Consider the following 16,010-nt stretch of genomic DNA (forward strand, 5'->3'; position numbering starts at 1 on the left):
AGAAAGTGAAAGAGCAACACATAGTACAATAACAACAACAACAACAAAGGCCAATGGCCGACACCCCACAAGGGAATTATATCATTGGATAATAGCCCATTAACAAAAAAGCAACACTCAATTGTAGGAACCTGTTAGAGACAATCCACATTATACAAGCTTGGCCTAAAAAAGCAACACTCAAAAGAACATTAATTGGCACAGTGAAAAAAGATTTGAAGACCTTGAACCCAAAGTCATTGTCCAACATAGAAAGGAATCACTGAATAGCAAATAAGATTCTTGTAGCAAGATTTCTACAGTAGTTGTTCGTGCACCACTGGTTTTAGTGATGCTTACTATTTGTTCTCCCTGCAAAAGACCCCAACATGTGGGATTTGGTATTATCCTCAGTTTCTCACCAGTTCAGTTTAAACTTAGATAAAGCTTGTCTTAACAAATGGAGGTCAGCTACAATAATATTGTTTTACTCTTCACCCTGTTAACAACCATAGTTAAATCAAAAGTACTCATGTTCTTTATCACCATTTCAACTCAGATTCTAAAGTAGAACCCCTTGTCCTTTTTTTCCCTAAGCAATATCCGTATCCTTTTACCTCATTAAATTAGCACCACATCACTTCTTACTGGTGCATTTAATGGCCTCCTTTGCCTTTATGCAAGCCATCTCAACCATGCTTCCATATATCCTTTCTCCTGTTGAAGCGGCTCTTAATTTTTTTTTTTTTTTTGGGTGCAAAAGCAGCTTCTAAATTCGTTTTAAGGTACTTATTTCAAAATCTATCTTTCCTACTCTTGGCATTCTATCTTACAACATAAGCTGAATGCTACCTCATTAACCTGCATTTAGCAGCTCTCCGCCAGTTTATCAAATAATATATATCATACAAACACAACCCATGGAAAGGTTGCATAAACTCCGATAGGAAATTCCAATAAAGCAAGAAACTATTGTTTCTCTCTAACAATGTCAACTCCTCACCATCACAAGGACTAAAATAGCTGAAGAAGATTATCGCATAATAATAAATTCTACATAAAGTAAGAAAACAAATTCAGTGCAACAATTAACGAAACAAAAATCAAATTAAGGAATACGGAGAACATGGAGCAATAACAAGTGAATAAAATCAAACCTTAAGTGGTGAGTGCACACTGCCAGGTTGGGTTGGGGGATGATTCAGACAAATGAGACCTGCAAAAAAGAAGGGATCATCCATCCTCAATGAACAATTTAGATAAAAATTAAAGGAAAAGCATACACTCTCCACTTCTAGGATTTTCAGTGGGAAACCTTAATCGCAGAGAGGGAGAGAGAGAGGGAAGAAGAAAAAGTTCAGTGAGGAGGCAGAGGAGAATCTATGGAGGCAAATTTAGATAGGGAGGGAGATGGAGATAGAAAGAAGGAGAAAATCAGACAGACGGTTTCTTGGGTGGGGAACACAGAGATAGGGAGGGGGGAGAAAGAGAGCGGCACTATGATTCAGTTCTGCTATACTCCACCACCCTGTTTGACCAAGATACGATCATTTTCATCATAACCAGAAACCACCTACAACAGCTACAGAAACACTAAATAATCAATTTGTACAACCAAGATTCACCTTTTACATCTCCGATCAAACTTGTTATACATCCCATTTAAAACCTATCTTTGCTACAAGAAGCATTGATTGTTTTGTTCTACAGCCTACAGGTGAAAGAAAACAGAGGTGAACAGAAAGAGGTCGGGGTTCGAAAAATCTGGTAGTGGAGATGCGACTGCAGCCCTAGGCAAGAAGTGAGAACGAAGCATTTTTTGTTTTTTGGTAGATGCTAAGAACGAAGCTTTCGTGCGCAGGCGAGAGAGAGAGAGAGAGAGAGAGAGAAAGTGTATTTGGGACCGTATTTCACTTAAAACAAATTGTCGTAGTATAACGATTTGAAATTGAACCAACGAACGATATCTATTGATACCAAATCCACGGATCCTAATACTCCCGACCATAAATACCTTTACCAACACGGCCGACCAGAAAAACTTTTGCCATATAAATTATAAAGAAAAGAAAAAATAATTTAAACATGCGTTAAAGATTAGAGGAAGAAAAATAAAATAAAAAAGACAACAAAACAAAAACAAAAGCAAAGCAGATTATGAAGCAAAGTTGATTTAATTTGAACACAAACTTTGTAAAGTTAGATTACAACATTGAATACAACTTCTCCAATTGATTTATTTGACTGCAGGTTCAAATTAGAGAATCTTCAACATAAGCAAAATTAAACATAAAAATAGAAAATAACCACCTCCTCCACAATGGATTGTGTTTTACTGTGATAGTAGTAATAAGGGAGAGAAAAGTGTTACGGAAAGGGAAGAAAAATAAAGAGTATGATAGAAGAAGAGAGAGAAATAGAGGAACGCAAAACCTCATACTTGTAAAGTAGACAACGGTCATTCATGGTGAATTTAGGTGGCCATTTGTTAGCAGCGACAAACAAAATACAGAATGCACAATTGAACGTTGAACAAACTTGAATATTAAAAAAGATCCCATCCAAGCAGAAAAATATTAAGCAGAATAATAATCACAACTTCAAGAACTAAATCTGGAAATAGCACATAAAATCTAAGCGTGGGATGGGAGGTTGTAAAACAAATCCAAAAATTGCTACACTACAGATGAAATTGAAGAATTGATAAGACATAAAAATACATCATCTGAAATTGATAAAATATTTTGAATTAAAAAAGGGATTCCAAAACTTCACAATTTAAGTCTTTAACATTAAAAAAAAAAAAAAAAAAAAAAAAAAATCATTTCAGTACATTACTATATTTTTTATTCTATTGTTTTTTTTTTTAAACTAAAACCCCCTAGACCTAACACTAAAAAGGTTGATGAACGGGCAGGTTAGAGTATTTTTACAAACAGATTCCTTTTTAAGCATGTGGATTCAAAAAATATAGGAAGATTTAAGCTAATTTAAAAGATGTCTTTTGTTCATCCTGATGAGCAGAAACTAAATCCCTATTTAAACGATTAAACTAATTTAAATTTAACAAAAGACACTAATAACCTTTTACAAAACAATTAACCAACCATAATAATCCAGAAGAAACACAATATAGTAACCGCAAATTTCAAAAAAAATAGCAAGAGAGACAGGGCAAGATTAGGACCTTCTTGAAATCTTGCAATTTCAAATAACAAGTAGCTTGATTTCTATGTAGAGCGATCTTCTGCGCTTTTGTCTTCCCCAGGCTTTGGTATAAAACGCTAAATGTTTTTCCTCCCTTCTTTGCATTAAAATAGCAACTAAGAAGGAAAAAAAGGAGAACAATGAAAGTATCAGAAACCATAAAACTTGAAACCCCAACAGGATACTCTTTTGTAAGGTGCATCATGATAGGAATATCCTGTTACGTACGCTGGCTCATCTTCAAAACTTCCACTTATTCACACCAACCACCAATGATTTGCATAATTTAAAAAACAAAAAACACCACCACCACCACTACCACCAACACCACATCTATTGCTTCCTCCATGTCCACATTACAACCACACACCCAAAGCAATCTCCATATGTCAATGTCAAACCCCCTACCATTCCCTTCAAAAAAATAAAAAAAAAAAGAAGAAGAAACACCAAATTCCAACGCTACAACATAATCCGTATCAATAACAAAACCACAATCTCTATTGAATGTAACAAATCATAATAACCAACACAATCTCCATTAAATGTCATAATAATCAACACCAATACCTTTTAAACTCAAGAGAGACAATTCTTCAACTATTGCTCTTCCTTGGTAAGAAGCTCAATTATTCCTATAAAAAAAAAAAATACCATAGGGATCCCATCAGGTTTGATCAAAAAGCATAAAATTGAACCAAACCCCATTGCTGGAGTGAATGTAAAAGTATCCCTCCTGGTAAGACCAAGAAGAAGGGGGAGGAAGATTTTTTTTTTTTTTTTTGGGGAGAATGAAAACGATAACAAAGAGAGGTAAAGAAGATTTTTCTATTTGCAATTGATGGCAAAATCGGCCATGCATGCCTTGGTCAGCTCGCAGCAACCAAAAAGCTTAAGGCTAGTGAGGTTACAGTAGCGGAGAGAAAAAAAATTCCAAAAATATAATTTTTTTGTACAATAATCTTGAAGTATAGATTTTTTTCTATAGAAAGAAAAGGAGAAAGAGAGAGACGTGATAGGAAAGAGGGAAATGTTTATTTAAAAAATCCTAGAATATAGATTTTTTTTTTTGAAAGATGAAAAAGTGAGAGAGGATGGAGAAAATTAAGAAAGAATTTTATTTTTTTTAGGTAAAAACGATTTCTAAAATATAGTTTTTTTAGAAAGATATAGATTAAAAGAGAAAAAGAGAGGAGGGAGAAAATTTAGAAAGATTTATTAAAAGAGAGAGAGAGAGAGAGAGAGAGAGAGAGAGAGAGATGAGGAAGAAAATTTAGAATGAGAGACTCTTAATATGTAGAGATTTTTTTAAAAGAAAGATGTAGATTAAAAAGAAAAACGTTGGAGAAGATAGTAAAAACAACTCTTAAAATATAGATTGTTTTTTTTTTTTTTTTTTTTTGGTTCTTAGAAAGCTATGGATTAAGAGAGTAAAAGAGATGAACGTGAGAGAGGTGAGGGAGAAATTTTAGAAAGATTTTTTTTTTTTTTTTGCATTATAAAAACTGGCAAAAGATTTTCTGATCGGCACTGCAGCTAACCGTATTGGTGGTCGGGAGTAATTTCATCCCTCCGATTGACATCAACAAATCTCACTTTTTCATTAATTTTATACCCCATAATACATACCTCACTTTGTTTCGAGTGAAATACGATCCCAACATAATACTTCCTAAGGAATACAGTCTCATTCTACTTTGACATTTGATTCTCTCCCGTCGATAGCTTCATTCTGGCTGCACCTCCATTGCCCTAAATCGTGCGCCTACGGAAATGTGGTTATCCTTCGTTATCACGATCAGAGTTTCCTCTCTACAACTGGTTTTCTCTTGCTAAGCATATAGAAGTTTGAATTTTGGCATCTTAGTTATTTTTCAAGTGATCCTCACTCCTCATCCCAATTATTTTTTGTTCAAGTCTCTTCCTTTTACAAGCAAGACGGCTTTCTTGTTTGGGATTGTTTACTTCTGGATTGATCTATATCATTCGGATATACAGAAGGATCAGAGACGCGAAGAGGGAGACCTCCCTTCTCGAGTTCACAACGGCGATGCTTGTTTAGATACAGGCATTACTCGTCTGCAACAACTTGGTTGCAAGCAAGACCTGAAGCGTGATCTCTTGTAGCCACTTCAAACTCCCCTGCTCGTGTGTTTATTTACCTTTTCTGCTTCTGTTCAATGCTTATTTCATTCTGAGTAGATGAATCATTGTTGGTTTCGCTTTTTGGTGTAATTATAGTTCATGGGTCTTGTATGGGTTTTCAAGGTGATTTCGAATTTTTGCGTTCTCGTTTTCGATTATTTCAGTGCTTACAGGGATTACTACCCTTTACAATATTGGGCTTACATATGGTGGCCCTGCTGTTATGACTTATGGGTGGTTGATTGCTGATCTCTTCACCATGACTGTTGGGTTATCAATGGCTGAGACCCAACCCCATGTGGTCTCTACTACTGGAGTGCTAAGCTTGCTGGCAAGGATTGGGCGCCCTTTGCCTCATGGTTGACTAGATGGTACTTCTTCTCTGCTTCTCTTTCTCTCTTCTCATCTCTATCTACACTTCAAACAAGCTAAACTGATGATTATGGCATTGATTTCCAACCCAATCAAATCTAGACTTATCCTCTACTAATCCGAGATTTAGGGGATATATATAGAATTTTGAATTGACTGTTGTTGTTGTTGATTCAAATGGGATATCCTACGGATGCGTGCAAGATTTCATAATTTTTGCACTAAAAATAAGAAACCCATAAGGAGTTTGAAAATTTTCTCTTATAATCAAATCCATGATGAGGTGGTGACAGAGTCTTTACTAGGTTATCCCAGGAGAAAAAAGGGTTTCCTATTAAAGCTATTTTTTGTTGAATTGGTTTGCACTTCCTCCTTAGAAATTGGGCTTACTATGTTGTTGTTCAGTGCAGGGCTGAATTTAACATCAATCCATTTCACTTTTGCAATCTATTGTTAGTAACTACTTGACGATGTTGAAGTCCTTCTGCCATGTCCCCTGCTTTGAAGGAGTTTAGGGAGAATAAAGTAAAACCTGAAGTTTAGTAAACTAATATCTGAAACTGATTACTTACTTATATCCTTGATATATCTATCTTCACTATTGGGAATTTTCTGTTAGACTTCTTGTTTCATTGCCAATTGGTTCCGAAAGCAAGAGACATCAGTGCATGGACCTTCTTCGTAAGAATTGTGCTTTTGAAACAACCATAAGATTGTTCGTCTAAAACTCTTGTTTAGACTATGTGCATAGACTGTGATTTGTGATTCTTAATTGGGATGTGCGGTCCAACCTTTTACTTGGTTAGCATCTCTGTTGTTCAACTTTTAACTTTTTGTCACCCTAATGAAGGTGTTTAAGAAAAATCAGAATATTCATCGTCATCATCAGGTGATAGTAGTAACCATCATTAGATAGTAGTAAGTGTTTATGAAGAGTTTACTCTCCTTGGCAACCTACTTTCATTACAACGATAATGGTTCAGAGACATCAGGCTACTTTCAACTCTCAGAAAGACCATGTAACACCCATAGCCATCATATTATTGGCATAAGTTCTTTTGGATTAAAGTCCTTCCTAATTACATAGCAAACTAGCTAATAAGTAGGTGAATTTTGATTGGTAAACCTTTCAACAATATGATTTGTACCTAAACATAGAGTCCTTTTTGCCTTCTATTTTCTTTCTGATTCTTGAGGCAGAATATTGCATTTCTCATCTGTCCAATTTAACTGCAAGTTACAAAGTATTTGTGTTTCCCATCTGACACCGGGTGCTTTCTTAATGCCTGTGTCTTTCATGGCTCTTCTCACCAGCCCAGCATCATTCCATCTGTTTGCAACTGCATAGATGTTTGATAACAGTACATTGTAACCACAATTATCAGGTTCCATCTCGAGAAGCTCTTTTGCTGCCAATTCCCCCAATCTTGAATTCTATGAAGCTTGCAGGCAGCAAGTAGTGCCCCCCAAACAATGGTGTTAGGCTTGACAGGCATGCTATTGATAATTTCGAGTGCCTCTGCAAGAAGTCCAGCTCGACCAAGGAGATCTACCATACATCCATAGTGTTCAACTTTTGGAATCAGCCTGAAGTTGATGATTATCATTATATCAAAGAGCTTCCTCTTTCACCAGTCCAACATGACTACAAGCATGCAGAACTCCTATGAATGTGAAGTCGTTGGGGTCATGTTCTCTTAAGTTCAGAGAAGAGTTCCAGAGCTTCCTCACCACAACCATGCATGGCTAAACCACACATCATAGCATTCCACATGCATATGTCTCTACTAGCAGATGCATTAAACAGCCACCGTGCCTCGTCTATGTCAGCACATTTTGCTTACATGTCTACCAAAGCTGTTTTTAGAATGACATGTGCTTAAGGGATTGTATAAACTTGTGGCAGTTGAGACTCATTATGTTGTTTCAATTGCTGGATTTCTGAGTTATTTTTCTTGAATCTGATTTCAGTTAATTGTTTTTGCTACTTTGTTAATACTCCAACATATTTTGATCTTCGAAACATGTTTATTCTGGTTTTTAGTTTCTGAAAAATTCTGGTTCTGCAACTCTGTTCATGGGTTTCCTTGATCAATTAGGATGTGCTGGGAGTCCAAGGTGCTAACAACAATATGTGCCAATATAACGCAGAATCTACAAGGTAATATTGTTGTGTATAACCAAAATACAATCACAATTCACTGGTTCCTTCAATTGAGGGTTAATGAAGTTCCACAGGGATTAATTTTTTCTTATGTTCAATCTTTCACAGCCAGTAGATGTAGAGGGCAGAGGGGGAAAAGGCTCTTAATAGTGAATAAATACAACTATGTTAGATATGACACTAACATTTCTGCGTGTATTTCCCCATAGAGGAGCTGGATTTGATGATGAGTCCTTGCTCGTGTCACAAATGAGCCTCGTAATTTTTCTAGCTGATGCATCATTGGATTGATTGTAATTTAGTAAGCCTGATGGGATCAATTCAAGCAGGTAACCTGGAATCAGGTCATTAAATAAGGATTTTCACTTTTGCTTGTCTCTGTTTCCACAGGGAATCCTATACCTCTTGGTATTTTCACCTACTTTAATCTCCACCACCATTTGATTCCTAAGAATGATAAGGACCATAGGGCATAGATTATATGGCAAATCCATAAATGAGGCATTTGAATATAAAATTTCAATCAACTATACATGTGATGCGTTCTATCATGGCAACTTATTTCTGGTGCAACACAGTGGATCAGCTTGCAAAGCTTGTGAAGCAGGCTGAGTCTGTTGGCCGGAGAATTTGTCGATCCTTGTATCATTGTAAGATGGTCATGTATGGGTCACAAAAACGGCTGGAGGAGATGGAAAATGTGCTTGATGAGATGGGGAGGTTCAATATTGATCCCTCAAAGAAGACATTCGTCATCATTTATAAGGTCTACTTAAGGTATGGCCAAAGACATAAGTTGGATTGATTGCTAGGGATAATGTGCAAACATGGGATTGGAATTCTATTGGATGCCTCTTCCTAGGTTACATTTTAACATTAGAGACATGCTTTTCAATAATTCAAAAATTCATTCATCAAATTGTTGCAAATAGTTCATGACATCTGAGAGGACAATTTCAGCTCCTAGAAGAATGTAAGCTGCTTCTTTTCATTTTATCTGGCATACTTTGTCAGTAATTGCTCATGCTGTATCTTCTAAGATTGAAAAATGAGTGCATGATCCCTTTTTCTTTCTTTTTTCTCCTGGCTAGTTCATATCATTGTTCATTGTTCCCCCTTTTAAAATGTGGTTAATTGATCATTGCTTCTATAATATCAAAATTAGTTCTTGCCACCCTAAAATATTTAAGTCTCACGATTACTGGACTTGCTGTCAGATTACAACTGTAAAAGGTACCTCTTCTTTTTATAGAACTGTCAGCATTTTGTTCTCACCACACATTGACATGGATCAAGTGCTTAGTATTCATTTCCAAAACAAGTAGTTTTTATAAAATTTTATATAAAAAGTAAGAAATAGCATTCTTGTAGTCTTATTGCATTTTTACCTGACAATTCTATTTTATGGGTCTTTAGCTCAATTGGTAGAGCACTCGGAACATGAGCATGTCTCAATTATGTTCCAAGGGGATGGTGGTTCGAATCCACCAAGACTCTTTTGGGGTTCAACTATACATAGTAAAGTTATTTAAGAAATCATGTAGAAATTGGTATCATTATGGTGAAGAATTTTCAAAAAATACTTGAGAGAAGCTATTAGAGGTGTTTTTTTCTTGTTTGTGAATGTTTAGAACTTGCTCCACCAAATTAAAAAAACAATGTTTAGAACTTGCCACTTGGTTTGTGTAGTTGGAATGCACCACTTGTCACTTGTCTTTTAGAAGCTGGTAGTTTCTAAGATTCTTACCATCCCACTTCTCTAGGGTTGATTTTGAGGACCCCATCTTCTGCCATTGCTCAAAGAACGACACCTTAATTGCAAAAACTGTAGCTAATCTTATCATTTTTAAAGAGCATCCCAATCAATGAGTTCTAAATCCTTGATATATATGGTCATTTGGGTGGAAAACAAAAGTTCATCCTAAATTCAAATATTTCATTTGAAATTTGTTAAGAATGGTGTTTACACTAAAGGGAACCTCATTCGTCTCTTTTATTTACCTGATGATTGTCCCTTTTGTCATTGTGATCGAGAAAATAATTGACATTTATTCCTTTCATGTCAATTTGCCAAACATATTTATGCAACAGGGGTATTGGGTCTTAGAACTGAATATCTTAGAGAGCCAAATTTATGATCGATTGCATCTTTAAGTGATATAGAGATATAAGGGAATGGGGTATAGGGCATAAGGCATCGGGTATAGGGTATGGGGTATAAGGTACAAGGTATAAGGTGCTGTGTATCCCTATGGGATATTGGGTATAGGGTATTGGGGCATAAGATATAAGGTATAGGGTATTGGGGCATAGGATATAAGGTGTAGGGTATGGGGTATGGGGTATGTGGCATAGGATATAGAGTATGGGACATATAGTATAAGGTATAGGTTATAGGGTATGGTGAAAGGGAGCTTGACTGAAAGATCCACCCATCGAGTAAGGACAAAAGTTGGCCTTAGTGATCCAATGGTGCTGAGTGGATGGGAAGGTTTTGCACCTCGATGTCGGCTCTTTGCCACCTGGGGCTGAAGTATGTTCCAAGGGTTGGGGTATAGGGTATTGGTTATGGGATATTATGTATAAGGTGTAGGGTAATGAACCCACTTGGATTAATTTTCCAATGCGACCCAGAATGAGGAATTCAGGACTTCTTTTTCAGGGGGTGGGGAGAGTGACAGGCACAATGCTAGGCACACTCAACATTTTCCCTTTAAATTTCGATTTGGGTTGAATTGGTTTTGGTGTTGGAATGGTAAAATCGAAACCAGAACAATAAGGTAAATTCAATTTGATTTTGGGTTGATTTTGATTTTGGCCCAGTTTGGCTTGTACGCATCAAACTACCTCTTTTTTTTTTCTAAAGAAATCAGCCCTCATTTAGAGGGGATGAGAATAGAACTAGAGAAGTAATGTGTTCTCGACCATGTTCCAATAATGTGTTCCAGTTGGCTATATTTCATTGGATGAACTTTTTCTAATTTTAAGCATATCTGTTAGGCGGGAATGGATTTTGTACATACCTATTAGGCGGGAGGGTGAAATTTTCAATCACCTAAAGACGAGAAAAAAAATGAGAGAAAGAGGAGAGTGGGGGGAGATAGTGCGTGGGAGCAGGGAAAGATTCCGTGGTAGAAATATTCAAAGCCTCTGCTGGTTTTTCTTTCTCTTCTCCTCCCCATTAACCTGCATTCAATTTGTCTGTTATATTTTGATTTTGAAAACCCTAGATCTCCCGATCCTCTCACTCTTTTCAATCGCTCTTCCTTCTCTTACCTGAATCTTCAAAGGAATATAGGTTTCCATCTCTCACTTGTTTCTCTAGGCAGCCCATCTGCTTCTGTTCTCTTTTGATTTCACCGTTAAATCGTTGCTGGCTCTGGTTGCGATGAAGTGAATTTCTTGGACATTTTAGATGGCTTCGTCTTTGGTGTATTATTTCCCCATTTAATCTATGGTTCTACTCACCTTTTCTGGTTTCAGGTTTTATTCATGCATCCTTGCGTTGGGAACAATCTTTGTTTAGGTCGTAAGATTGTTGGGGTTCATTTGGAGAGATCTCTCTTGGTGTGTTGCTGCTTCTGTTTTTTATTGTCTTTGTTTCATTTTGTATGTTTTATGATTTTGGAGTGATCTATTCATGCTTGTTATTGTCTTTGTTTCATCTGGAGAGACTTATCTTGGTGTGTTGATGCTTCTGCTTATTACCAATATTCAGACAAATGAAGAGGTCGGAGCGGCTATGAATGAACGGAGATGAAGAGAGCAGATGGAAGAAAAAGAGAATAGCTTAGGGTTTCAACCTTAGCCACTGGATTTTTTTTCCGCCATGTGTTCCAAGATGGTTTTGATCCCTTTTCAAAACCAATGGGTAATCGACAAACTTGTTTGATGTCATGTTTCAGTTAGTAAGACACGTTATCTCTGGTAGAAGTCATAAAACTCTTCCTCCACGTTATGTCTCTGATTTTTTTTTTCTTGTCAAGATAGAGCCGAGATAACGTAGAACTCTCCACTATAGTCTTTTGAAATCTCTTTTTCCTCTGTTGGCTTGACAGAGATAGGTTGCTGGTGTTCTGTCCTAAACTATTTTTCCCGAAATATCCTCTGTTAGCTTGACAGAGAGTAGTCTGTATTGAAATATCAACTCAACTAAGCCTTATCCCGACAGAAGAGGTGGACTAAATGCATCTAGTATACCTTTTTTTCCTGTTGCAAAAATATTAAATTTCTCTCATCTATGCTCCATATTTCACTTCTTATTGGCACTCTAATGCCTTTGTTGTATATGCATTAAAATATTGGATTACAATGCTGTCATTGAATTCATTATGCTTTTGTTTGCACTCAATATGTTAAAATGTGTTCAACTTGATCATAATTGAACTTAGAGACATCCCTTCATCAGTAGCTGCTGCCATTGCTGAAGGTTGCATAGATCCAATTACCATGGAAGCCTTTGATAACTCAAAGAAACCGAAAAGTTGTCTGGACCCAAATGTAACTTGAGTTTCTGATCAAATCCTAAAAGCGGAGGCCCATGTCGTGATATCTGCGCAAGAGAGGTGCTTATCCATATTTTCTTCTTGTGAAACAATAGATAAAAAGAATACAGGCAAGCTTACTTTTAAACACGCAACTTCATCGTTTATAGAGAAGCTTTTCCACTGTGTTGTGTGTGTTGTCTACTTCTTATTGTTTATTTGGTAATATATTAGTCATAATGGGACCTCAATTATGTGAAGATTGCTTGGCATGACAAATGCCACTCTAATCTTGTTCTATCTTGTCTGTGTGCATGTTGTGCATATTTTGTGGTAAGCTCTATTTTTACAAACTTTTAGTCCTTCTGTCATGAACAGATACAGAGCAGAAGGTGATTGGATAAGAGGAGATATTTGAAGGAAGCTGCTACCCTTGAAAAACTAATAGCCCCTTGAGAATTCCACCAGAAAGTTGATGAAATTGTAGAAAAAAGAGAATTTCCAGACAACAACCCCTTCAAGAAAAGAAAAGCTGTTGATTTTTTGGAACAAATTGCAAACCACCACTGAACAAGCTTCAAAGGTGATAGGTGCTGAAGAATCAGATAAGGTTATATAGAAAGGAGAGTTTCTCAAAAACCCATTCAAGAAAGAACTTGATTCGCAGTTGGAGCAGAGGCAGACAACCAAAGTTTCTCAAAAACTCATTCAAGAAAGTAAGAGTTTCTCAAAAACCCATTCAAGAAAGTAAGAGTTTCTCAAAAACCCATTCAATAAGGTAAAACTTGATTCTCAGTTGGAACAGAGACAGACAACCACTGAACAAGTTTCAGAGGTAATAGATGTAGATGACTTGGATGAGACGAGTGCTACCCCAGAATCCCAATAGACCGTAAAGGCTAAGCCAATGACTGGTCATCCCTAATAAGACAAAAGAGGGACATAAGAAGAGATTAAATAGTAAGATGAGTTGCAAGAGTTCTGAGTGTAAGAATAATAGTACTCTTAATTTCTTTACATGATTGTAGTAATTATTCCCCAATTTTTATGGGTATTTTACATCAGTTTTGACATTGATCTTATGTATAGCTTCACTAAAGCTTCACCACTTTTTGCTACCATGAGTGACAGCCATGTCAATCCATTAAATGGTGTTTAGTCTGTTGACATAGTGAAAGGAATTATAAAGTTGCTTTTTTAAAATTTTCAGTGTTTTCATTTTCTTATGGTAAAAGGAATTTTAGATGCTTAGAAAGCTTCAAATCAGAGCTTGTAATAGTTGATTGGTAATGTAAGTCTAGATAAGAGTAGAACTACAACACGGTTCATTCTTGATTGAAATTTTTGAATAATTCCACAATTCAACTATTTGATCAATGAATTCAAACCTAGTTGGAGACAAGGTTTTGAAAAAACAGAATCGTGTTAGACGAATTGGTCAATACAAATTGGAATACGGCGAATCCAATCCCAATTCAAGCCTTTTTTGTTTTGTCAAGAACATATTTCTTCTACAAGATAAATATGCCTTTTGGACTTTACAACTTCAATATTCATAGAATGTCTTTGCTCTCATAAGATCTATAATTCTGAATTCCTTTTTCAAGTGTTTATTCAACTTGCATACTTGTTCTAGACTATCCCCATGCACAACTGTATGAGATCAGTACACTATCAAGAAGGTGAAAACATTAGTATGAACGTAGTATTCCAATTCAATTAAGGAGGATCAGTGGCATGGGTATGGGTATGGGATGTGTGTCCGACATGCATCCAAAAATTGGACACTATGAAATCCCTTTTCTTGACACACCAGTCATTTTTGACATTTTCAGCTGAGTCACCATCCCCATACCCATTTTTGGCCACACTTCCCCATATATTAAGTAATGGGAAAGAGGTGGATCCTCCATACATACCCACACCTCAATCCCATACTTGAACCCAGGTAGAGAAAGAGTCAAGGATCAGCATGGGAGAGCATTCAGGAAGGATTGACTGGTTGGGGTTATCTTTCCTTGATTACAAAATGGAGCAGCTCTTCTGTACCTCCTTCTTTTTCTTTTGCCTGGGTGGCTGGAGCACCACTTTTATTGCCACATCAAAGACTGCCTTAACATTTTGCATTCGCAACAAAGTTTTCATAAACCCATGAATACACTAAAGCCAATTCTTAGATAATCACCACATCTTACATAAGAAGTGTTAAATAGAGCTTAAGTGTCAAACAAATTTCACATAGGTGACTGCCTGGCAGAAAAACTAGACTTTTACTGAAGTTTTCCCATAACTCACTTATTGTCACAAATACTTAACAGTAGCATAAGATAGCAAGAATTACTGCCTGGGTCCTTGCGATATGCTGCAATTGTTAGGAAGACCTGTTATGCAGTAGAATTCAAAGGGGAATGGCCATGGGAAATGAAGGAATAAACATAATGAGGGCAGATGAGAGACCAAACATATTTCAAGAAATGTAGATGATAAATGGACAGAATATGACAAAAAGGCCACAAAATGTCAATGTAAAGCAATGAAAGAGTTAAACAAGAATGACTCTCACTTTGAAAAATATCTTCCCCCACAGCATACAAAGTATTTTTGGGTGTCCCTTACATGTTTTGAGTTTCCCCATCTGTTTCCTGGTAGTTGTTTCCCACCAAATCATTTTCACTTCAAACTCCTCTCAATGGAAGATGAGACAAGTTTTCCAAAGGAAAACAACCAAACCGCACTGGGAAATGAACATGAAGGTAACAATGGGAAGAAAGTAGACACGTGCTTTTGAGCTCAAAGAAGTAAATCAGAACTAATTCCAGAGATTGTTATGAGTTCCCAGAACTAATTATGGATCAGAACTTAAAGAAGGAATAGAAATCTAATCCATTCTTTCCCTATCATGACGAAGGAGACGACAACCAACCAATTCAAATGCCAAATGCCAAATGCCATGGATGGAACATGGAGCATTTGCCTTTCCCCTCTTTCTCACAGGATCAGGCTAAATCAGAACGCTTGAGAGGAAGAAGGCCGTCAGGCGTGAATTCGCGAACCACGATTGGCTTTGGCTTTAGCTTCTTGAATGAAAATCTCATTGCCATCGGATATCTCTCCCTTCTTTACCCACATTAGACCACCCTCTGTGCTCTTTCTTCCATCGACAAGCAACCGGCCCTTTCTAAACTTGGAACCTCCATAACGACTCCCACTCCCAACTCTTAACCTCAACGATCCTCCATGATTCTCCTCCTCCTTTTGCTCATGATTATCAGCTACTGCAAGATCCCCAAGTCGTCATCGATCAAAAACTGTCTCTCTCTCCCTCTCTCAGATTTTTCAAGCAATGAATCTTTATAACCAACAGGAAAAAAAAAAAAAAATGAAGCACCCAATAAAAATTACCTGTCGAAGCAAAAAGAAGTTTGATGCTTGATCGTTCTCCGGCGAGATCGGTGGGTGGAGCGTTGCAATCGCAAACTCTTCCTTCCCTCTTTCGTTTCTCTATCAAATACCAATACGTATCTTAGGTTTCATTTAAACTCTTCTACCAAAAAGAGTGTTTCTTAAAATTATAAACACTGTATTGTTATACATATCACTTATTCCAAATCAACACTTCAACCTAACGAAATTTAGATCCAACGGTTCAGAAAGCACCC

At 36.7% G+C, this 16,010-nt stretch overlaps 2 long non-coding RNA genes across 2 annotated transcripts; one reads left to right on the plus strand and one right to left on the minus strand.

Moving 5' to 3' along the window:
• Positions 1–10,913: 10,913 nt before the first annotated feature.
• LOC122083755 lies at positions 10,914–13,554 on the plus strand. The gene is made up of 2 exons (XR_006141717.1): positions 10,914–11,434; positions 11,586–13,554. It is a non-coding gene; the product is annotated as an uncharacterized LOC122083755 (long non-coding RNA).
• Positions 13,555–14,792: 1,238 nt separating this feature from the next.
• LOC122074494 lies at positions 14,793–15,981 on the minus strand. The gene is made up of 2 exons (XR_006138988.1): positions 15,754–15,981; positions 14,793–15,626 (listed from the first exon to the last, which is right to left on the minus strand). It is a non-coding gene; the product is annotated as an uncharacterized LOC122074494 (long non-coding RNA).
• Between the last annotated feature and the right edge of the window lie 29 nt (positions 15,982–16,010).

The sequence above is a fragment of the Macadamia integrifolia genome, chromosome 1 (genome assembly GCF_013358625.1).
Source record: "Macadamia integrifolia cultivar HAES 741 chromosome 1, SCU_Mint_v3, whole genome shotgun sequence".
Classification (NCBI taxonomy): Eukaryota; Viridiplantae; Streptophyta; class Magnoliopsida; order Proteales; family Proteaceae; genus Macadamia; species Macadamia integrifolia.